General features: G+C 37.1%; 1 protein-coding gene and 1 long non-coding RNA gene across 2 annotated transcripts in view; both read left to right on the top strand.

Annotated features, from left to right (window-relative positions):
* LOC107569295 (membrane-associated guanylate kinase, WW and PDZ domain-containing protein 3-like) overlaps positions 1 to 25,605 on the top strand; it is a 129,199-nt gene that overhangs the window by 31,667 nt on the left and 71,927 nt on the right. The gene's annotated exons all lie outside the window — the stretch shown is intronic.
* On the top strand, positions 12,000 to 17,628 carry LOC107569296 (uncharacterized). Its single transcript, XR_001606882.1, has 3 exons — positions 12,000 to 12,150; positions 14,774 to 14,842; positions 16,821 to 17,628. It is a non-coding gene; the product is annotated as an uncharacterized lncRNA (long non-coding RNA).

The raw sequence follows: 25,605 nt of genomic DNA, 5'->3' as shown, positions 1-25,605 counted from the left end.
TCATTTTAACATCAGTGTGAACATACAAAAAAGAAAATGAATGACACTAATTTTATATCATTGTGACTTTGCTTTCCATACACTTTAAGTACTTCTTCATATACCACAGCAAAAACTATAGTCTGAGAAAGTTCAAACATGATTAAAGGCAAGTGAACAGTCAGTAAAAAAAAAGAAAGAAAAAGAAAAAAAAAGAAATACACAATTTACAAGCATAGATAAAATAAACAGTAGTATTCAGATACAGAAATGTAATAATTAAGTGTAAAATAACACTGCATAGTGTTCACTGTATGAATTAAATTTAGATTAATCTTTGTTATAGCCGTTTTGTTGTTTTCTTAACATTAGTGACATATTCAGCAGCACGTATTTATAGGCTGCTGTCACTTTAAATCCGACTGCACAGATCCAGTATAATGATACACATTTTTCTCAGCTGTTTACATTAATTTAAAACATAACGTTTACGAGAATGATCGTCAAGACGGGTACTATTGGCATAATTCTGTATGTATGTGTCTGTTCAAACATGAGGAGATGCGAAAGACGAATCAACTTGGTGTTGGCGCGCCATCTGAAACGTGTCTCTCTGTGTATGCTTGAGCTTTGCATGTGTGCGGCAGAACTGAAGAGACGCTGCGCGAGACGCGGCTTGTGCGCACGCTTCAGGTGTGAGTCAGACAGCAAGACGAGACGGCAAAGAGTTGTTTTCTGCAACTTATTGCACTTAACTTTTTTTAATGTCAAGCAATTCTCTGCTATATGCGTCGAACTAAAACTTTGACATTTTGATTTACGTAGCCTATTATTAAAATGATTCAGATATCGCATGCCCTTGCGATATGCATATTGCGATATTTACATTTGCGATATTTCGATAATTTCGATATATCATGCAGCCCTAGTGCATGTTAAGAAATTTTTGAATTTTTAATGTGTTTTAAAATGTAATTTATTCCTGTGATAGCAAAGCTGAATTTTAGCAGCCATTACTCCAGTCTTCAGTGTCACATGATGTCACCTTCAGAAATCATTCTAATATTCCAATTCTGATTTGCTGCTTAAGATTTTTTTAATAACATTTCTGGTTATTATCAATGTTGAAAACAGTTGAGCTGCTTAATATTTTTGTGGAAACCATGCTATTTTTTTCAGGATTTTTTCTTTGAACCAAAGTTTTTTCATTTTTATTCAGTTTAGTCTATTAATGCAATTGCTAAATAAAAGTATTAATTACTTTTATGTATACAAAGATGTAGATTGTCTCAGATTTTTACAAACAAAAAATGTGAACAAATCTGTAATAATAATTCTCCCCACTTATATAAATAATTTTTTTTGGTTAATTCTAGGGATGCATCGATCCGATACTCAGAATCGGTATCGGCTCCGATATCGCCATTTTCTGCTGGATCGGGTATTGGTCAGACGAGACCGATCCAAATCCGATATAGTGCGTATACTACTCTGTGTTATTGTTAAGCCCCACGAAAGGCACAAAAACATTATAAAGCACCATAAAGTTTTCGTGCACTATATTTCAAGTGTTCTGGAGCCATTCCATAGTTTAATGTGAAGTATAGATGAATAATTAAGTCAAGTTCACGTAAACTCTTCTCTCCGCTGCAGCTGTCTGTCATCCTCCATTTAGCATTCAAACTGCGTGTCGCGTTCGGTTACTACAGTCAAAACAATGAAACTCTCTTCAAGAGCGCACAATAACTGAGATTTAAAACTGTTAAAAGAAAAGGCTCAATAAAATATCGCACAGATATAATACACTACGCAGCAATATCTCTTTCCTTTTTTATGAGGAGCTACGCGCTGTGACTCTGTGTTGCTTCAAGCGTATCATTCTGTGCACGGGATGCACATAAGCGCTTTGTGCCGCTCTGTATTGGAACCATACCCTTTCGAATTATACTTTTTTGCGCAATGAAATATTATCAATAGTCTCTTTTGTTTTGCTCTATCTATAATATGTTGCTGCCTTCATTACTGTGCTATGCATTTGAAAGAAATTACTTTTAATTTTATAGTGTATATATATATATATATATATATATATATATATATATATATATATATATATATATATGAATTTTTGGTATCGGATCTGATTGGTTCTGAATAAATGGTATCGTTGCATCCCTAGTTAATTCATACTTAAGCTTTTATAATAATTAAAATCCACTATAGAGTGCGAATGGCTTTCATTTATAGATGCATTACAAAATGAAATTTTTAAATTGAAATTTGTAAATTTGGGAAATGCGCTAAACATATTTTAATGAATCTCAATGTATCCACTTTTACACTTCATGCCACACTCTTTGAACTGTGCTGGATAGCAGTGCATTTGCAATATTCTGATATCGTATCTGGCAAATTTTTGATACTGCACAACCCTAGTTTGTATGCTGCCAATAAAACGTGCATCGTTAGCTCAGGTTTTCTCGATTAGCTCTGATCGTAGGATGAGGAGAATTCCAGATGTCGTGTGTGTGTGTGTGTGTGTGTGTGGGTGAACCTCTGATGTATTTTTAGCCTTTTGCATTATGAATGCCTGACAGGCTTGTTCAGAGGAGAGCCAGCGCTACTCTCTACAGAATACCGTTCCTTTTACCTGTGCGTGTGCACGCAAATGATCACACACATACACACACATACACACGTGTGCGTACAGCACAAGCCATAGATCATAATGTGTGTACCAGCACCTGTGCTTGTTTGTTTAATGGGAATACTGGAAAAGTGGAAATCCATTTTCCTGCTTTATCTTTGAACTCTAAACTCATTCCTTTCATCTAGGCTACCTCACTCCTCCCGCTGGGGCAAAATAGCTCCTGCATGAATCCTCGCACATGCATAAAACCCAGTTTAATCACTCTCGCGCATCAAACCCCAGGGCCTTTGATGCGTTTGCATGTGTGTCTGTGTTTTGAAGTCCTCTTTGTCAGTTTCGTTTAGTTATAACACTCGAAACCCGTCAACTCCATGTTTCACCTGGTGAGGAAATAGTCATAATAGCCTAAATACAAATGCTTATTTTCATCTCCATCTCTAGTACATCTGTGTTTTCTGTGCATGTGTTTGAGAGAGTTTCTAGAGGCACTGATGTCTTTTCTCTATGAATGTCTCTAAGTTGGAATAAATCCTCTTTAAGCTCTAGATTTCAGACGTGCATGTGGTGCCGCTTGCGTCCCATCAAACACAGTAATGCCTCTGGACTTTTCCAGCACCATCCGTCTATCTCTCTTTCTCTACTAAAAACTAAAGTGTCAGCTCGCTCATACCTCACAGATGGTCAGCAAGCACTTAAGGAAACTGGATGCAATTAGCCATAGCTTGGTAGGATGTTTGTGATTTATGGTTGACATGGTGTGCTTTTTTTACATGTCCATTTTGAGCTGATCATCATATGGTGTGACAGTCTGTGACACATTTTTCTCTGTTCGCGCTACAGTCGCATCAAGAACAATTTAAAGCGACTGTGTCCAATTAATTAATTAATTATTCTTTTGAGTCAATTAATCAGTTCACAGTGATTCAGTTCACAGAACCAGTCTGAATTATTTTGTAATGAATCTAAATTCGTATCCAAGTAATTTCAGTGAATAAAAACCAAATTAGAATATGGTGTATATATAGTTATATGTACCACATTTATGGTACTTATATACTTTATTACCTTTATTATCACACCTTTGTGCTAAAGAAGTTTTTGCTCTTTCAGGACTGATAACATATTTCAAAGACGTCAGAGAGTAAAGAGATAAGTTTGACTTTCAGTTTTTTTGTTAAAATTACACTCTATAAGTCCATGGTTAATATTTTGTTGCTGTTAAAACAAAAAATCCTACTGGCGTAATATGGTATAATGTTAAAGGGGTCATCGGATGCCCATTTCCACAAGTTGATATGATTATTTAGGATCTTAATGAAAAGTCTGTAACATAGTTTGGTTAAAGGGGTCATATGATGCGATTTAAATTTTTCCTTTCTCTTTGAAGTGTTACAAGCTCTTGGTGCATAAAGAAGATCTGTAAAGTTGCAAAGACTAAAGTCTCAAATCCAAAGAGATATTCTTTATAAAAGTTAAGAGTCAACCACGCCTACCTAAAACGGCTCGTTCTAACACGCCCCCACATGTCTACGTCACGATGGGGGAAGATTTGCATAACTCCGGCCAAATGTTCACGCAAAGAATGAAGGCGTAACTTTTATTCTCGCTGTAGTATTGTTGCCGCCGCCATGCCGTGGATGCAACGCAACGCGTAAAAAGACAGTATAAGTCATTATAATCCGTAATTATGTCCCCACTGGATGCAACAAATGCCTCGTTTATAATGGGTTTTAATGTTTTTGTCTCGTCTGACAGGGCATCACAGTATGGTAGGGGCTTAACATTTCCGTCACACGCTTGAGGTATTCGGCCAATCACAAAGCACTGGATAGCTGGCCAATCAGAGCATACCTCGCTTTTTCCGAATTGCGTAGATGACCACTATCTTTCTTTCATCTCTTCTGATAAATTTTCAGTCAAATCGTTCTATGTGTGCTAGATCAGAGCCAGTTTCTTATTCTCCTCATAACTGAGAAACTAATTTCTGATGTAGCCGAACTACAGCCCTGTATTTCAGCCCGGGCCCGACTTTTTTACGCCCCTCAGGCTGGGCTTCGGGCCAATTTTCATGTCATAGTTCAGACGTAGGCCGGGCCTCGGTCCTGTTTTAGGCTTCTCCTTATTTTTATATTTTAGACATACATCAATTAGTGATGAAAAAAATTGCTATACTGGTGGAAACAACACGAGACCGTGCTCCCGCGACTGTCAAGAGCGGCTCGAGGTTGCTTAAGTGTCCCGCCAGCAGCAGCAGCATACGTGCCGTCAGCGCAGCTGAACAGTTCTGCATTCAAATGCACGCAATAGGCTAAAGCTTGCCTATCAAGAGTGATCGGCGATGCGATCGCATATTTCACAAGATCCATTTCAGCTGTCACAAGCTGAGGGTGAATCTTAAGGCTTGCGTACATGCTTAGTAGAGGACTTATGCCGTTTTTCTCACAACTGAATACTGCGTCACACGCCACACTCGAGGCCAATGCTTCATGTGAAAATCTAAATCAGCCAGCAGTGACTCTGTCCACCACATTTTTATTCTCAGCTTTATTAAAAAAAATATAAATAGCATGAAAGAGACTTATCTTCATTGTTAGACTCTTATTTTCATGTAGTGTTATTTATTTAATATGAAATTATAATTAACATCATTTTTTCCCAATGACTTGTTGGACAATTTCAGGACAAATTTTGACAACAAGACAAACTTTGCTGTCATCTGTTCAAAACTGCTGAAAATTATAAAATTTTAAGATGAGTTATCACTCTTTATATCCCCCTATTACAATACTCAACTGTTTTTTTAAGATATTTTGAGACAAAAACAAATCTGTGGTTCTTTTATGTGTGTCACACCATAGGACATTACGTCACACTAAAGGACAGAAATGTAGTTATTAAATTATTTCTATTTAATTTTGAACGTCAAAGGAGAAAGAAAGTTTAATTTTGATACAAACAATATCAACATGTTTTTTTAAACAAAACAAAAAATTATTTTCATCAACAAAAGTCAGTCTCCTAGTCAATCAGTATGTTACTAAAACTTTTCTAGCCCCCTGCTACATGTGTGGCAGAGCTAAATATGATTGATATTCAAACTATATTCATTAAGATGTGAATTAATTTTTTAAAACTATATGGCTACTCTTTTTAAGGCATCATTTTGATTATTTACTTTCTGCATCGTTCTCTTAAAATTTCCTCCCTTCTGGTGGATCCCTGTTAATTTTCTGTCTATATTTCCATGTCCTATCTCTTCCAGTAATTTCTCTCCCTAAATTCTTTCTGTTTCAAAAACAAATTACCACATTTTCTACTTATTTTCATGACACTTTATAATAGTAAAACAAAAACATCATAAAATAGTTTATTTAATGTAATTATTGCATTTAAGAACACTGAAAATTATCAAAAAAGAATAAAAATGAGTTAAATAAACCTTATTAAATTATTTAAAATGCTTTTTAAAGAGACCTTACCCTCTGGTGTGACATCTTTATCCTATGGTGTGACAGTACAGGCGTCACACCGGAGGACAGTTTCTGTCACACCAAAAGACGTTTCAGCCTTTTTCTGTCAATTAATGACATTGCTATTCCGAGCTAACCTGTCTTTAGCGGTTAGCAAGACACAATAATTTTCCATGATTATGTAGTTTAACATGCAGTTTTTAATTAAAATATATAATTTAAGGGTGTCACACCAAAGGACAACAAAACGTAACACTTTTGTAGTGGTTCCAAAAAAGTTAAATATTTGAACAATTCTGAGACAGAAATTGACCATGTGCACATGTCATGGGCTTCACAGGGAACTTCAGTAACATAATTATGAATGGGGTCCTTCAACTAATGTAATTTTTTTCTGGAATTGGCCAATTTAAAATCAGAATATGGTGTCACACCATAAGACATGGTTTTTAGAGACAAAGTATATCAAGTTCCTACGCTTTCAAAAATATATGGATGAAAAAAATGGTTGCCATTTACTAAAATAGACACTTATACAATTATGCCGTAGGTATTTATTAACATTTTTATGTTTTCTTTTTAATTTATAAAAGTTGTAATTTACTGAACCATTAGGGTGACCATACGTGCCATTTTCCCAGGACGCATCCTGGACAGGATTTCTATATTGCCTAAAATATCTAGGTTTTGGCTTTGTTTGCGTGTGCAGACCGATCGGTGTATGACATCAAAGTACCTCGAGAGCATTTTGAAAGCGTAAGGTCTGTATGGTATTTTAATGTCATACACCGATCGGTCTGCACACTCAAACAAAGCCAAAACCTAGATATTTTAGGCAATATAGAAATCCTGTCCAGGACGCGTCCTGGGAAAATGGCACGTATGGTCACCCTATGAACCATGCTTGAGACAGTCACACCATAGGACAATTTTGAGATTTGGCTCAAAAATTAAAAAATTCTAATAACACTGCAGATTTTATAACAACAGGTCCATGTAGGGCAGGGTTTCTCAATTAGTTTTCGCCGAGGGACGTATTCTGCCAATAATAGGCCACTGACCTATATATATATATATATATATATAAATATATATAAAATTGTTGTTGTTATTATTATTATTACAATTATTATACTATTGTTGCTTTTGTTAAAATAATCACAAGATGGTCACAAGATGAATATTCAGGTTTATTCCCCAGTAGTCTGTTTTATTCAAACAATTATGAACATTTTTGCATTTAGATACAGAAGAACTTTGCCTGTTGAATATTAAAAACAAATGAACAAACAAAAAATCTGGATCTCCATGTCTGCCATGCAAATCAACTGTTCCTGCTCATTCCCAGACTGGATCTCTTCTCTCCACTTTCCCTAATTGCAGATTCAGTTATAAGATTTGTCAGTATTAATATTTTTATGCTTAGATTTTTTTGGGGGGGATCAAACTGTAACAGACCGTGTGTCCCAACCAGACACGACGCGATAAAAAGTATATTTTCCATGTAGTTTTTGTCCTAACCACCGGCGACAGCGACACGTGACAATAAGCAACATGGGATTCTATTTTAGGAACGGTTTTTATTTTCTTCGACGTCATGGCAGGAACAACATACAAAATATGACAGTGATAATCTCAGGTAATGATTATGTGCTTTATTCAATGTTAAAAGTGTCTAATGTGAGTTTGAATATTATTTTGCATTATATTTATAGCCATAGTGAAAGCAACAATAGATATTTTACCTCAGATCTCGAAAATAAATTAAAGCAAACTTGTACGTTAAAACTGTGAACTCACTGCGAACCAACATGTGTATTCCATAACAAAGATATCAGTCACTCAAAACTGTTCAGTCCATTCACATTTGAATCATCTATTTTCTGTGTCCACTTTTCTTTTCTACACACTCGCCATGTTTTTGCTGTACGTTATAAATAGAACGAGTCTGCAGTTTACTGTCGGGGATTTGTCGTGTTGCGCCGCATCCAAGACAGCATCACTGATTATAAAGAGGTCTTGTATTTTATTGCGTAGCGCCGTGCCGCTCGCGTCTGGTGTAGACACGATGCAAGTTAATGTAGCTTTCTGATCCTGCGTTTGAATTTTCATGCCACATTATTTGAAATTAGTGCGGGCCAAACTTTTTTCTCTCACGGGCCGCCTATTGAGGAACCCTGATGTAGGGCAAAGAAATGTTTAATGATTCACTGCATTTTAAATAACGACAATATTAATTATATTCATTTTTATCTTGTGGGACAGTGAAAATGCCATGTCACGTCAACAACCCATATATATATATATATATATATATATATAGGGCTGGGTGAGAAAACGATAACTATAATTATCGCAATATAATTTTCCTCTATAAAATGATAACAAGAGTTTGATAAATGTTCGATAAAATGTTTATGTGCCAAAAGCGGAATGAAACAGCACTATTCATTTGAACCGAGCCACACGGAGCATTTATCCGCTCTGCTCAAAGTTCAAACGACAGTGCAGCGCAAGCTTACTAGAGCATCTATACGTTTACTCGCTGATAAGTCTCGCTCATGCGATCACTAAACAGTGCTTTGAGATCCAATTTGAAGTGCTTGAATTCAGCGACGAACACAAATGACTCAGTGATTTCAACTAATTTAAAGCTGGATGAAACGGCGCTGACAAACGGGAGAAACACTGTGTGCAACGATACAGTCAGAAGGCTTTTCAGTCTACAAATCGCCATAATTTACCATGGATTTACTGTAGTTACACTAACTGCACCATGGTATGGTGGCAGAAAAGTGGGATATTCATATCGAATTTTATTATTAATGTAGACATGTATTAAATGTATTAAAGGAGTAATGGAATTTAATTACATTCTTTTTTTAGATTAAGCTATAGCGTTTGTGCATTTATACTTAATGTATTTAGACTACTGTTTTCATACTAATACCTAAAAACCATGTAGTTACATTTTTACCATGGTATTGTGGTGCTATATGTGTGGTTTTAATTGTGGTTGTCATGATGTAAATGTATGCTACTATGGAAGACCAATGGTTTATGTTAATAAAACTCAAATAGTCAAAATAATTAAATTTCACCATATAAAAATGAGGTTGTTACAATTTTTACAGATGTTACTGTTTTCGATAATGAACGTAAATTGATATCTGCATCCTAACTCAAGCTACTGTCAAATGTGCATTTCTGAGACAAAAAAGTAATATTATTAATATTACAGCCTGCACTATAAACTGTGCTGAATATGCACGTCATCAAAGTCAGGCAACACAAACCTGTTTCATGAGTTGAAACGATATCACTCATTAGAACATGCAGAAACTAAGAAATTTATTTTTCTATTAAGATATTTATTTTGTTAAGGAAAAATGACTGGAAAAGTGTAAAGAATTCAAAAACTTAAAGAGTTGTTTAAAACCACAATTAATGGTCTGTTTTGATCTGCCTTTAAACTTGAAAGAACGAAAGATTTGAAATTGATCGTGATAATTATGGATATCGACATAGAATAGGAGTGCTGTATATGCATGTATTTAATTATTTTAAAGTTGAACAACTTTAACTACTTGGAAAAAGTTAATGCAAATGAAATGAATAAAAAAATACATTCAAACAATGGCATGTAGCCTAAACGGACAAGTAAAAAGAACAAAGACACATTATTATAACAAATCACATTATTATCAATAGAACAAAGACTGTTTGAAGTTTTTTGAGTATGTGACTGTATGGCTTTATTAAAACTGTTGACGTTATCCAGCCAATAGCAGGATGTGTTTTTCTCTTGAGAATATTAGCCTTCTTTGAATATTATGAATGACATAATAGACAGGAAGTTAGCTCTTGCTGTCTTTCAGATCTAATTTGTGACATCACATTTTTATCAATTCTGTTTAGATTCACTTAAGATATAACTGTGTTTACATTGATATCATGTCAAGAATGTATTAAGAATGCAGCATTTGAAAAGACCCACTTGTCAGTCATTCAGTCTTTCTGTACTTTTATAATCACTAATAGTGTGCATTTAATGTGTAGTTTTATATAGAAGTGTCTAGTGCTCGAGGTGTGTATAGCAGTATATACAGAGCATGTTGTTAGTGTCACCTTCATGGCCTTTTTATTCAGTGCTGAGACTCCCCTGGTTGTTCCTGGTTGATTAGTACAATACACAGGGCTGCCGAGAAAACCAATCATTTGACAGCATGGCGCCCGCTCCATTGCCTGTAGGTAATTGAGGATCCCTCTTTGACTTGTGTGTTTCTTCTAGTCCCCTGCCGTAATAATTATGCATGCTCAGACTAGGTTATTGATTGTCTTTGTAATTTCGAAGGGAGTTGTTATCAGTCCCAGCTGGGTTTGGTGCCAACTTTGTGCATCTTGTCATGATGAGGTCATTCAAATGGAGATGGCCACAATTTGGAAGGTGATTTTCTTTTCATCATTGACCTGTATCCCTTCTCTCTCCATACTTGCTTTCCCGGTTTTTCTTCCATGGGTGTCCTCTAATGCCACCAAATAGGCTTGACATATAGAATTGGCACAGTTGTAGCGAAACGAATATTGGCACACACGGCATGAATTCGGTCTTCCCAAGGCACGGCATGGCAATTGTCGAAACTGAGGCTGTTAATCTGATGGAATCAGATATTTGTTCTGGACTGATTGAGAGAGGGAGGATGGAGACGCATTAGAGATTCACTCAGCACTCTGTGTATGCCAACTACGTGTGTGTCGTCTTTGCTCAACCGAGTGTGGCCACAAATCTCAGGGGCATAGCCACCCCCTGCTGTTCCAGACGCTTTGCAGATGAACGGCAAAATGAAGAAGTGTTAGACACAGGGTTGATGTGCTACTGCTCTGTGACTTCTATGTGCATTTGTCCATCGTTTACCACTTTATACAGGTATAGGTGCGATGTGTGACATTTTTTAAATATGTCAATATTGTGGTTGCCTCTGAATATTATGTTGGGAATTGCATAAGCAAGACTTTGTCTGTGGGCTTGGTTCCGGAAATGTTTTTCCCTTTCGTTTTTCCCATAGGGATTTAAAAAAACAAGTCTTTGTTTATAAGAGTTATAAACCATAAACCATAAACCAAACCAATCAGCTACATGGTGAATCACAACATTAAAAACAATGATTTGAAGCAAAAAGTGTTTGAAAATCAGACAAAAAGCATATACCAGCGAATTAAGAACCTTATAGCTCACAATAGGTCTGTCATTAAAAATCAATTTGCCTATTGAGAAAATGAGTGGGATTTTTTACTTTCAGAACCCCACTGTTGCACTTTATGAAATCATTCTATTTATTTGAGCATCCCAACCAGCTCAACACAGCATCATTAGTTCATCTAATGGCATGAAACGCTCTGTTTCTAATGGAAGATGGAGGTTTTTTGGGGAAAATTTAATTTCATTGAATTTCCTGATTCCACAGCACAGCTCATGCCTATTAGTAAATAAAGAAACTTTGTCCAAGACAGACCTTTTTTTAATGTCAAGTTTATTTATAAATGTGACTTTTAATAAAAGTACAATAATTGGCAGTTTTTGTATGGCAGATTTCATTTAGAACAGACTGAAGCATTTTAGTTTAGAGTTTTAGTACTTAAACTTAAACCTCTTTAATTTAGTTAGTTTTTGCAACATTTGTAAATTTTTATAATTTCCATTTATATGTAAAGCAGTGGTATATAAAAACATTTGCTTGAGGGCCAATGTTCTGCAGAGTTTAGCTCCAAACCCTAATTAAACACACCTAAACCAGCTAATCAAGGTCTTGAGGATTACTACAAACCTTCAGGCAGGTGTGTTGGAGCAGGTTGGAGCTAAACTCTGCAGGATGTTGGCCCACAGGAGCTGGATTGGGCACCACTGATGTAATGGATTAAGTTTTAGAAGCTCTTTGTTGATTTTGGGCCTCAGAAACTCCAGTAAAACCTAAAAAAAACTGAGTTATATACAACCATTTTGGTTTACACATTGTATATATCAGTGTCTATCCAAACAAAAGGAAATATACAGTAAGTACTAGATCGATTTGGTTATTTAAAATGCCCATTAAATATCCAGTTGGTATGTTATTAAGCCTCTTGTGTTTAGCTATATGGTTTATGATTCTACATACATGTGTTAACTTACTAATTTTAAAGTATTAGTGTCCAAAGCACTACTGTTCTCTTTTGGCTTCAGCTCAGCCCACCGCCTGTAGCATACCAAACAGAACGGCTAAGTTTGTTGTAAGGTTTTAATGCGATTATGTGGCTTTGAGTCTCTTCAGGTGTCACTTTTATCATCTTAGCAGCTTGTAGTCTTTCATTTATCTCTCTCTTTCTCTTTTCCTTCAGCCTCTTGAAGTAAACAGCCGAGTATTTTACTTTCTTAACCTTGGCTGTACTAAGAAGCTATGTCAACACCCACCACATAAACAAACAACAAACATCCTTCGCTATAAAAAATGCCATTATTGTAGAGTAGATTGACTTTCCCTCCCATCATCACGTAAGATCCATAGAAACAGTCATATTCTCTGTTTCTTGTCTGCCGTTGCAGACAACAGAGTAATTGGCCTAATCTTCGGAGGCGGTAGATTTGCCAAGAGTCGCACGTAATCTTATTATCCTACCAAACACACAACAAAGACACGAAAGCACTTCCCAGCATTCCTGCATGTAGTTGGAATCCCATCGTTCCAGAGACAATGATGGAGTCCTTTCCAAGAATTCAATGCTGTGCATTAGTTGTCTGCTATCGCAGTTGTTTTCGGAATGTTTGTGAAACACATTTTGTTTATATAGCAATATGTGCCTTGGTATTTTTAGGTTAAACACATTTTATATAATACAAGAAAGGAGTGAAGTGATATTTATATCCTGCATGATATAAAATAATTAGAATCATAGATATCTTTAAAATATGTAATTTCCTTTTTGCATGTATTCATATGGATTTTTTAAAGGGACAGTTCACCCAGTTCTCATTTACTTATTTTAATTTCCTCTGTTTACACAAAAGATGATTTTTTTGAACAATGTTGGTAACCAAACACTTGCTGGTAGCCACTGACTTTTATAGTATGGAAAAAAATACTATGGAAGTCAATGGCTACCAACAGCTGTTTGGTTACCAACATTCATACAGGTTTGAAACAACATGAGGGTGAGTAAATGATGACAACATTTTTCATGTCTGGGCAAACTATCCCTTTAATACGGTAAGATAAAAAATAACTAACAATACTGCAGTTAAAAAATCTTATTATTCTGTGTATCAGAATGACTGTTCAGGCAGTAAGACACACAGGAATGTGCAGGTCAACTGTCTGCTTCAGCAAATTCAATACTCAAGAGGCTTGTTCACTCTGGAGTGTCTATTTAAAAAGGAATTGAAGTGGTTCTTTGGAATGGAATAGTTTTTTGGTGGAATAATTTGTGCTACCTAATTTATTGCTCTCTTCATAGTGAGTTGTGGGTACTTTTATGTTCCCTAGTCTGCTGCTGTGGACTTTGGAGTGGGGAGTTTCTTTGGTAAAAACATTGAACTGATTTCAAGAGTTTTTCTTTTTGGCCCCACTTTATATTACGTGGCCTTAACTACTATGTACTTGCATCAAAAATTAAGTACAATGTACTTATTGTGTTCATATTGTATTGCAAAACACATTTGCTGCTATTGAGGTGGGATATGGATAAGGTTAGGGACAGGTTTGTTGGTATGGGTAGGTTTAAGGGTGGGTTAATGTGTAAGGGATGGGTCAACTGTGTAATTATAAATGTAATTACAGAAATTAATTACAGATGTAATTACATGCAGGTATTTTAAAAATATAAGTACAATGTAAAAACATGTATATACACAATAAGTGCATTGTACCAAATTATTAATTTAAATGTAAGTACATAGTTGTTAAGGCCACTTAATATAAAGTGGGTCCCTTTTTTTTAATGGGATGCTTTTGATTGTAGTTATTTTTTTATTATTAGACCTTTAACAGCAAAAAAAGAAAAAAAAGAAAAGCACAGTCAGTACAGTAAAGTACAGTTATCCCCTATTTTATTTTCAGTCACTTGTTTTTATTTGCATGCTTTTTTTACTTGTTTGTTTTTATGCTTTGACAGGACATTAGTAGGCAGATGCATTGTTCCTCTGCCTCCCCTGTCAAAACTGCCCCTGCTCCACTCCACTCATCTATTCCTGTTGTTGTGCTGTCAAAGTATGCTAACATACATCATCCCCATTTTTGTCCTCTCTCTAAGAGTCACAGTCGGGTCGTTACGATGTGCCAGAGTTGTTTTAGCATGCCAGTTATTAGATCAGTGCCATAACACACCCCGACACCTCACAAAACGCAATTTCACACTCTTCGAGTGCGATCAGTGGTTAATGAGATGCCTCTCGTTGGTCCTTACCCCTTCAATTTACCCCTCCTTCATCCCTCATTTCTTTTCATCTCCAATAGGCACCTGTCACTGTGGATCTGAGCATGGCTGAACGCATGTAATCATATACCAATTATGGCACTGGAAAGCATTTACGGACGACCAGTGCTATTAATCTAACATGCATGGCATTTCTTCATTGCCTTGTTTTTCCAATCTGAAGGCCATCTCCACTTGCATGAGCAAATTAGCTTGTTTTTGCTTTCAGATGTGGCCTGCATCCGGATGAGAGTGAAGAATATGTGAAAAAGCTCATTGAAGACGTTACCTTGAAAAGGTTAGAATGATTTGCCCAAATTAAAGGACCGTCAATTGAATGTCAATTTAGTACAATTAATTATTTAAAAAAATATTTTATCAAATTTAAAACACATTTAGTCATGCCCCCTGACCATATTTTTGATTAAACACATTTTATTTAATACAAGAATCGATATCCTGCATGATATAAAATAATTAGTCTACACACTTAATCTCACTGATCTATATATATATGATTTTTAAAAAATTTTTTAAACAAATTTTACTGTTATACCTGCAAATACAATATGACTTTATGTAAGAATACTATACCAAATTCTTTTTCTACTGTAAATTGCCATTTGAGCTTGATTATATGCTGTTTTTGCCTGCAGTGTTGTCAATTAAATGTGTCAGTTTAGTACAATTAATAATAATACATAAAAAAAGTACAAAAAATGAACACATTTAATCAGGCCCCCTGACCTTTATTTATTATGTAATAAGGAAATTTCACTCCTAACTATATAAAAGGCAGAGCTCTTGTTATGAAATACTGAAGAAATGGTGAGATGCAATGCAGTGGGATGCCTGTCTGATTGTGTAGTCTAACATTTAGTTGTTTTGCTTTGATGACGATTGGTTTGCTTAACCATTTCCCCTAACTGACATGTGCGGCACTGACTCACACTGCCGCTCTGTGCCACTCTGTCATCCTCGACCCATTATAAGTTTATAATATGTGGGCTCTGACCTGACCCTCCCCCCAAATCTTACTGATTCATTTCAGAAAAGTAGCTGTCTGTGTGGGAAGATGATACTTCAAGTTATTTATCTCATCATTTATCTCATCACTTCCACATTTGCCATAATGAGAAATAATGTAATAGTGTTAATTGGAACCTATTGTGAATATTAATTTGTGACTTTATTGCTCTGTCGTCTTGCTGTGTTAATATTTCTCTGAGCAAGAGTGGCGGAGGTTTCTCATAACTTGAAAAGTAGAAGCATGGGAATTGCAGGTGCCATCTGGTCTCAAAACAGATAACAGTGAAAAAGTGACATGAGAGACATAATTCACCATGATATGTTGCATTCTTTAAGCAAAGGTGATACTAGGAGAGCAGATCAAATCCAAAATGCTGCAACTGATATGAATTTCACATGAATTTCTTGTTATGGTTCACAAGGACTTTACTGTTATTTACATTATTAGTATTTATTCATGTATTTAAAATGTTTATTTTAGTAAATAATTTGTCAGATAAAAAGTGCATCGCAAGGTGTGTTGGATAAAATTACAATATAAATGCCAAAAAAATAAAAATAAAATACTCAAATTTGCATCACTAAATTTTATTTGCATTCACTTGAGGTTAAGGAATGTTGATTGACTGAAAAGTTCTAAATAAAATTTTGTGATGATGCAAGTTTGAGTAGTTTGCAGGTTTTTAAAAAAAATTTATTTGCAATGTTTCAGTCAATTGTCCTTCCACAGGCTTGAGTCTGAGGAAGGTTGATTGAACGAAATGTTGCAAATAAGATTTTGTGATGAAGAAGTTTGAAAAATGTGCAGGATTTATATATATTTTTTCCAAATAAATTCTGTTACAATCTTTAAATTATTATTATTATTCCATCATTTTTATCATTCCATCATTATTATTATTATTCCATCATTTATCATTATATATATTTCAGCATTATTTAGGCCATCTGACCACTCTGTTCTCTAGGTGTTTTATTGCCGTTGAACAGTATTATCTACATTTTCCATAAAATTAATCTCATTTGACTCTCAAGAGCCATATAAAGTGTTAAAGTACTAATACTCTTTTATCTGTTGAATTTAGGAAAACATTACCATGCTGAGTGCACCAATCATAGCATGAAAAGATACAGACAATCCGTTTAAACTGCTGAAATGACCTGGAAGTACTTTAACATTGCAGTTGAGGGCTATTGAGCGTGGAGGGCTAATCTCCATGGCTCATGCACTCCCCTATGATCCACAGGAGGACAAAACCTCTGGCCGATGGTGTGTGTCAAATGCAGCGGAAGTCATCCTGAAAGGACGAATGGAGATTACAGAGGACAAACAGCTTATTTTCCAACACAATGCTGTTGATAATGTATTAAATTAATGACCCGGCATACGAAGAATAGAGATAAATGTAACATACAAGCGTGCTATGAATAACTATGAAACTGTCATGCGGAAGCACTTCCATTTAAACGTTTCTCCAAGAAAGACTTAATCAAAAATGTCAGCTCAGCAAGAAGCAGCTGACTTCCTCCCGCCCCATCTTTTGTAGTCCTTCCTTAGAGAGTCCATCCCCTGAATCACAGCCCGCTCTAGAATCCTGTGACCTTGAGCAAATTGCCCAGCTTTCCTTTTGTCTCCCTCAGTTATTTGTCCTTCCTTTCCATTTTTGTTTTCTTATCGCATTTTATCATAGCTGTTAGCCATGAACTGGTGGATATTCTGCAATGAAATCTGTGCAACTCAGATGGCTTTTTATAATACGGTGATGGATCATGTTGAGGGCTTGATGAATCGTGCCATCGTTACAGTAATGAAATGTTTTCCTGCGACAGCCATGATTTTCACAGAGCAAATTGATGCAATAGAAATGAGCAAAGTAACGCTGTAATTGACTTGGGTTGAAGCTCAGGAAGAATAATCTTTTTTTTTTTTTTTTCTGTATCTATATCTATTGGCAGAGTTTGGGTGATTGCATTTTTATGAAACAGATTTCCGGCTCTGTAATCTGACTAGATATGCCACATTCAAAGCTGATGTAAAATAGCTGAGATGCACAGACCTGCACAGACTCCATAAACAGTTCAGCTAATGAACTCCCTTAGCAGAGGAATTTTTTTGGGATTAAAATTGCTAATACATGTAATGTGCTGCAAAAAAGTAGTCCAGGTTGTTCTTTACACCATTATGGGGAATTAATGGCAATATGAATTACTTTATTAATACATGTTCCTGGTCTTATTTGACTTCTTTATAGTGCTTTTGCACTAAAAGCTAGTACGCTATTGCTTTATTCTGGATCCCCTGTCAAAACTGTTTTTTACATTCTGATTTGATTTTTTTTTTTAATTTATTCATTTATTTTTCTCTAATATTGAGTATTTTTATATCACCTTTATGCAGGTTATTTGGGTTTAGAAAAGCATGAGGATGTATGAGTAAATTACATTTTCATTGTGAGTGAACTATTCCTTTAACTATGGTAAAATCACTGTAACAGCCTCTCGTGACTTCATTCTACGCTAATTGCTTGCGACTTCACATAGGGATACAAGGTCCGTTGTTGAGCTATGTCTCTATGGAAAACCTTTACTAGGCTTTCTGTACCCCTTTGACACTTCCACCATCCTCATTTCTCCATCGTTCGTCTCTTTATTGCAGTTCACATCTGTTTCACCTGTTCATCTGGCTAATTCTGGTCTTGCATTAAGTTTTCATTACAGTTCTGTGCACACGCACACCTTGTAAGGTACAAGTTAATTAAGTTTATGCGTTTGCTGGCACATAACCCAGGCTTAAGTTACGGTGCGATGCTTGATTTATGCTGTCGTCAAGGACGATCTATACTATAGCTGTGTGGAGGTGTAAAAGGATAAAGCAGAGATGAAAGCCTTAACGAGGTGTGCTGCAGCCCATCGGTTTCCTCGACTGACGCCACATGTGTTATTTGTGGTGTGTTTTCAGCTACAATGAGTGAATTTCAGTGACAAATCTCATGGCTTTTCAGTTTCAGTGACTGAAGGAGAACCGCATTCATTTGCGTGACTGATTTACGCAAACTAGATTGTGGCATTTTTTTTTTTACTGACCTTGGATCAGTTTCATTCACTCAGATACAACGTTACATCGTGTCTGCAAGTGATGTGAGCAAAACATGTTTTGACGTGACAAAATAGAAAACAAGTGTGTCAAAATGGCATTGCGTGCTTGTTAAACCAATGCAGATAGCAGCAGAAGTTTTGATTAAATATGGCTACCTTTGTTCATCCTGCTCTGTCAGTTTAATGAAGAAAATTGTGGCTTTACTTCTTTGTTAATGCATTAGCTGGTGAATTTTAAACCAAGGGCCATTTGGGAATTATTGCACATTACACACCCTGGTCTCCATTTAAATGAAGGCATGCTGGGACATTATAAGAGGCCTCAACCTAAATTTCTTTCCAGATGCACCCTTATATTACTTTAGAGTTTGCAGAGTTTTTTTTTTTTCTCCCAGCAGAGTCCACAGAGAGCAGGGAAAAGTTTGATTTCCTCCATAAATTACAAAAGTGCCATGATACTCAGCCATTTCAGAGCAGTCTTTATTACCTCAGAGCTTCATGTGGAGGCCGGCCAGGGAAAACATTCTATAAGAATCGCTGTATTAGCTGAACTAAAAAAAAACACCCCAAACACTGGTACAAATACAGATCCCAGTTCAGCTGTTATAGGTTAACTGATTTGGAATACATGGTTATTTTATTAATAGACATTGCACGCACAAGGTGTAGTTAAAAATTTTGTTTAAAGGGGTCATATGATGTTGCTAAAATGAACATTATTTGGTGTAGTGAAATGTGTTTATGCGGTTTAAGGTAAAAACAAACAAAAAAACATTACTTTCCACATACTGTACATTATTGTTTTTCCTCTATGCCCCGCCTTTCTGAAACGCGTCGATTTTTACAAAGCTCATCAGTCTGAAAAGCGAGGTGTGCTCTGATTGGCCAGCTGTCCAGTGCCTTGTGATTGGCCGAATACCTCAAGCGTGTGACGGAAATGTTATGCCCCTCACCATACTGTGATGCTGTGTCCCGGCCGGAGTGATGAGACAAAAACATTAAAACCCATAACAAACGAGGCATTTGTTGCATCCAGTCGGGACATAATTACTGATTATAATGACTTATACTGCCTTTTTACGCGTTGCGTTGCATCGCGCCGCATAAACAAAACAAGACTTCGCAGAGAATCTGGGTGAAAGAGCTCATTAAATAGTCTAACGTAATGGGGAACAGGTGTGGGAGAATGATCAGAAGAGAGAGTAACAGAAGCGCTCTCCGTAACAGAGCCCCCTCCCCGCGAACGGCTCCGGAAGTGAGGAGGTGGTCGACGCCGGGGTCTTCCACGTGGTCTGGGGGCCGGTCTCTCCGGATGGTCTCGGTGGTACTCCTCCTCAAGACTGGGATCTAGAATGCCATCTGCATTCACCCAGGACCTTTCCTCCGGGCCGTAACCCTCCCATTCGACCAGATATTGGAGAGTTCTCCCCCGGCGTCTGGAGTAGAGCAGTTTTCGCACCTGATAGATCTCCTGGCCCTCCACCATTATGGGTTGGGGACCCTGGTCCTCAGGCGCCTCCTCTTCTCCCTCACCAGGACCAGCAGCGGGCTTCAACAAGGAGACATGAAATGTGGGAGAAACACGGAAGTGATTAGGTAAAGCCTTTTGGAAAGGACCCACGTACCTGAGACTGAGCTTACGGCATGGCAAACGGAGACTGAGGTCACGAGTGGATAACCATACCCACTGGCCAACACTATATTCTGGGCTGGGACGGTGATGCCGAACAGCCTGAATCCGCTGATGTCTTACAGCATGCTGTAAATGATGATGAGCCTGATTCCAAGTCTCCTCACTTCTCTGAATCCAGTCATTAACTGTACGAACGTTAGATGGTTCTCCTGACCAGGGAAACAGTGGTGGTTGATATCCCAGAATGCACTGAAACAGAGTTAACCCAGTAGAGGGCTTGCGGAGAGAGTTGTGAGCGTATTCGGCCCACATGATATAACGGCTCCAATCCTGTTGATTTTGACTACAATATGAACGAAGGAACCGGGTAAGTTCCTGGTTGAGTCTCTCTACCTGACCATTGGATTGGGGATGGTAGCCAGAGGTGAGGCTCACATTGATCTCCAGTGCCTTGAAGAAATCGGCCCACAGACGGGATGTAAACTTGGGACCCCGGTCGGAAACTATATCCTCTGGTAAACCATAGACGTGGAAGACTAGATTACATAATTGTTCAGCCGTCTCCAGAGCGGTGGGTAACTTAGGCAAGGGAATGAGTCGAAAGACCTTAGAGAAGCGGTCAATGACAGTAAGGATCGTAGTATGGCCATTGGAACTAGGTAGGTCGGTGATGAAATCTATGGCAATATGTGACCAGGGATGCTGTGGGATGGGTAGCGGGTGAAGGAGTCCTGCTGGTAGTAGGTGGGATGGTTTTGGTGTATTGCAAACCCTGCATTCATGAATCTTACTAATAGTATCCTTTCTCAGGGATGGCCACCAGAACCGGGTTTGAAGTAATTGGATGGTTGCATTAATACCTGGATGTCCTGAGCTGAGCGAAGCATGAACGTGTGATCGTTCTCTCTCGAAGAGCTACAGGGACAAATAACTTATCCTGGGGGCATTCAGCAGGGACGTTGTGTTCGGTATTAGCCTGCTCAATCTCAGTAATGATGTCCCACTGGATAGGTGACACAATGAGAGCCGGGGGGAAAAAAACAAAACAAAACAAAAAAAAACAAAACTAAATCACATTTTCAGGCCTATTGGAGTCAGAATCTCTCTCGAATTGCCGTGACAGAGCGCCTGCCTTTGTGTTCTTAGAACCTGGCCAGTAGGTAACAGTAAAATCAAACCTGGAGAAAAACAGAGACCACCTAGCCTGACGTGGATTGAGTTTCTAAGCCGTTCTCAAGTACTCAAGCTTACGATGGTCGGTTAAAACAGTGAATGAATGTCTTGCTACCTCCAGCCAATGACACCATTCCTCGAGTGCAGCTTTAATGGCCAATAACTCCCTGTCACCAACATCATAATTTCTCTCCATTAGGCTGAGTTTGCGTGAATAATAAGCACATGGAATCATCTTTGCAGGTGAGCCCCGACGTTGTGATAGCACTGCCCGAGTCCTCTACTATGAATGGAAAACTGGGGTCAGGGTGGTGTAAGATGGGAGCAGTGGTGAATCGTTGCTTCAATTCCTGAAAAGCCTCGCGGGCAATAGGTGACCAGTGAAGACGACTAGAACACCTTTTTGTCATTTGTGAGAGGAGCAGCTACAGAGCTGAAACCTCTGATGAAGCGACGATAGAAGTTGGCGAATCCCAGGAAACGTTGCAGCTTCTTAATAGTAGAGGCCATTTTAGGACTGCATTGACCTTGTTCTCATCCATGGCCACTCCCTCCTGACTAATCACGTTGCCCAGGAAAGAGAGGGATGTCAGATGAAACTCGCACTTCTCTGCTTTGGCGTACAGTTGGTGCTGGATTAGGCGTTTGAGAAGAGACCTGACATGTTGGATATGCTCCTCGAGGGTTTCGGAATAGACCAGAATATCGTCAATGTATACGATAACATTCCTGTTGAGCATGTCCCTGAAGACGTCATTGATGAATGACTGGAAGATAGATCGCTGCTGGATCATGTTGTGGCGAAGTCTTTTGTAATGATTCATCAACACGGCTGGGATCCATTTGCAGTTTTATTTGAAACTTAATCAAACAAGCAGAGGTCAAGACACAGATAAGGCAGTATCGTAGGGCAGACAGAATGGTGATCATTAGGGCTGCACGATTAATCGCATGCGATATTTAACGCGCATCTTGTCAGAAAGCCGGTTCTGTAATCAGCGGTAAATCTCCATCACCTGCGGGCTTTCACATTGAGCAGCATTAACTACACAGAGCCGTTGTTCAATGACGAGCTGCGCTAAAAATCGCGCGAATATGAACGTGGTTTGGCGCAGCTCGTCAGTGAACAACGGCTCTGTGTAGTTAATGCTGCTCAATGTGAAAGCCCGCAGGTGATGGAGATTTACCGCTGATTAAAGAACCGGCTTTACTGATAAGATGCGCGTTAAATATCGCTTGCGATTAATCGTGCAGCCCTAGTGATCATAGACAGACCTGAGTTCGGGGCAGGCAGATATCATTCAGAAACTGAGACAGTCTTAGGTCAGGGCAGGCGGCAATCCAATGTCGATAGTCCAGTATCCAGAGCACAAGTCCAAGGGGCAGGCAGCAAATCAACAAGAGACAAAGACAGGCAGAGGTAATAACAGAAGGCAGTCCAATGTAACCGGAATAATGCTCAGAGATGTTCACCAAGGCAAAACAAGACTTCGCAGAGAATCTGGGTGAAAGAGCTCATTAAATAGCCTAACGTTATGGGGAACAGGTGTGGGAGAATGATCAGTGACAGGTACAGGGCTGATGGGAAATGTAGTGCGGGAAGGAAACTAGTACTCTGGTGATGGAGCCCTCTGGTGGCCCGAAGAGAGAGTAACGAAGCACTCTCCGTAACAGTAACACTCCAAAGAGAAAGGAAAAATGTAAATCGCATCATATGATATGTATTCAAAATTAAGGTTCTTCAGTAGTTCTTTGCAGTGCCTTGTTCAACAACCTGGTCCCATTTTTTTTCATTCTGTAGGCTGCTTTAGTTTTCATGTTTCTTTGGAGATAAAGAAATGTTTTAACATTTGTGTTAATGGAAATAAAGCAGAGCCTTCATGAATACCTAAAGAATAAACCTTTTTTTTTGGCTCCAATTATAATTAAATTTAGTTACATTTCAAAACCTTTCTTCCTCTATTTCAATCTTATTCTCTTCACTATGTGTGTAAATTATATAATAAAGTCTCTTATTCTTACCAAAGCTGCATTTATTTGATTAAAAACCGTCATTTATGAAATATTATTGAATGTAATAAAATGTTATCATTTTTATTCAAAAATTTTTTTTACAGTGAATTGCATTTATTTAAACCTCTTGTAACATTATAAATATCTTGCTGAATAAAAGTATAATTATTTAGTCCTCTTGATTGCTTAAATATCTTAAATTCTTAGAACAAAATATTAGTTGAAACAACAAAATCAGTATCTTTGTAATAACTGACATTAGTTTCAATGAACTCAAAATTTTAAGGTAACCAGGTTACTTTAAGTTAAACCAACAAGTCATTTTTTTTACAGTGCATGGGAAAGCAGTATTTTCTTTTGTGCTGAGCAGAAGAAAGAAATTCATACAGGTTTGAAACAACTGGAGGGTGAGTAAATGATGACAGATTTTTCATTTTTGGGTGAACTATCCCTTTAAAAAAATGCTTTAATGCTTAAATATATCACATGGTTGTTAAAAAGTGTTCTCACTATTCCTCTCTTAAAGTGTAGCTTAGTTATGTATCACCACAAGCTTTTTTAACCAACAAATGTAAATGACTAGAAAGTCATTCTGCTGCAGTGAGACAGACAGCATTAGTCCATTTTGCAAGTCCATTTTGCACGCTGCTAAATAAATCTACCTTCTCTCTGAGGAGCCTAGCATGATCGCTAAAGAGCAAACATCAGGACATCTGCTAGTGCGAGTGCTCTGGGAATGATCTCTTCGAAAGCGGTCCACTTTTCCACTGACCGGGGTTTTTTTGCTCAAGGAAAAAAAAATCAAACCACTTTTCATATCACAGACCAACACTGAAATATTGACTACACATTGAATATGACTACAGTAAATACACTAAAACTACTGTATGCAGTCCGGTGAAGACACTTTTGGAAAAGGGAAACTTTCACATAATATACCTTTGAACACAGGCATAGTTGTTATGATGGGACAGTGTAGTGAATTTTCAACAATATTCATTTTTGGCTATATGAATATTACGATCATTTTAATGCACTTTTTTAGTATTGCAACTGGCGTTCGACTTGGTAAGTTCAATTAATTTCCATAAATGAGTTCAAACTATCAGTTTTAAAAACTGAATCAAAATTCAATGATTTCAGTGCAAAAAAAAATATTTTTCAAAGTTGTAAATTAAAAAAAATATTATTATTATTATTATTGGAGTATGTTTTACAAAAAAAATATACTATTCCGTACCTAAGTTTACGTTTAACATGTTACTCTCCATTTCCTTGTAATTATTTGTGAAATTTACTAGCAATTTATTTGTGAAAATTGTTTCTACACTGATTTTTTTTTTCAGTATTTTTGTGTTTTTCAGTGTTTGTTTAATCGCTCAAAAACATTCACAGAAGTCTTTGTGGATGTTCAAATAAATTTTTTTTTTTTTTTGAGAATGTACATATTTTATATTGCTGTTTATGTATTGTTATATTGCTGCATTTAAATTAAAATAATTAAATTACATTCAGGAAAAACACTATGTCTTATTATAAACTGGATTGTTTTATACTAAATCTGCTTGGATACAATGGATCAAAATTAATCTTTCTTTTAAGTAATCTATTTATAAGTTAGTAATTTCTAATTATTCCTAATACGTATATATTAGGTTGAAAAATGCAGAGATATTTTTCACTATATTACCCAGTCCTAATTGTTGTTGAGCTCAACTAAATAAATGTGAATCCATTACAGCTCAGGATGTGTGACCTACTTAGGATTCTCTCTCTATCTTTCTCAGTCTCTCTCTCTCTCGGTTAACTCTCGAAGGTAGTGCCCGTGGGTTCCACTCTGACATCAAAGGTCTGTTTGCCACCCACCCCTTTTAGTGCTCATTGGAAACAAAAAAGTCTGTAACTAAAATGTTGCTCAATGTGAGCACACCAGTGTGGTACAGCAGGTCTGCCGTCCTCTATTATTCAGTAGCTCATAAACAAGCTTTAGCTAATGTGGTCTCTTAACAGTGCTTTGATTCACACTAAGACATTCCCATCCGTTTCTCTCTTGTTCTCTCTCTGTTGAGATCATTACAAAATACTAAAAAAAAGTAAGGAAATGTGAGTGGTTCTTG

This window comes from Sinocyclocheilus grahami, unplaced genomic scaffold (genome assembly GCF_001515645.1).
Source record: "Sinocyclocheilus grahami isolate Dianchi unplaced genomic scaffold, SAMN03320097.WGS_v1.1 scaffold1330.1, whole genome shotgun sequence".
Taxonomy (NCBI): domain Eukaryota; kingdom Metazoa; phylum Chordata; class Actinopteri; order Cypriniformes; family Cyprinidae; genus Sinocyclocheilus; species Sinocyclocheilus grahami.
The sequence above is the reverse complement of the archived record's forward strand: the minus strand, read 5'-3'. Positions and strand labels throughout refer to the sequence as shown.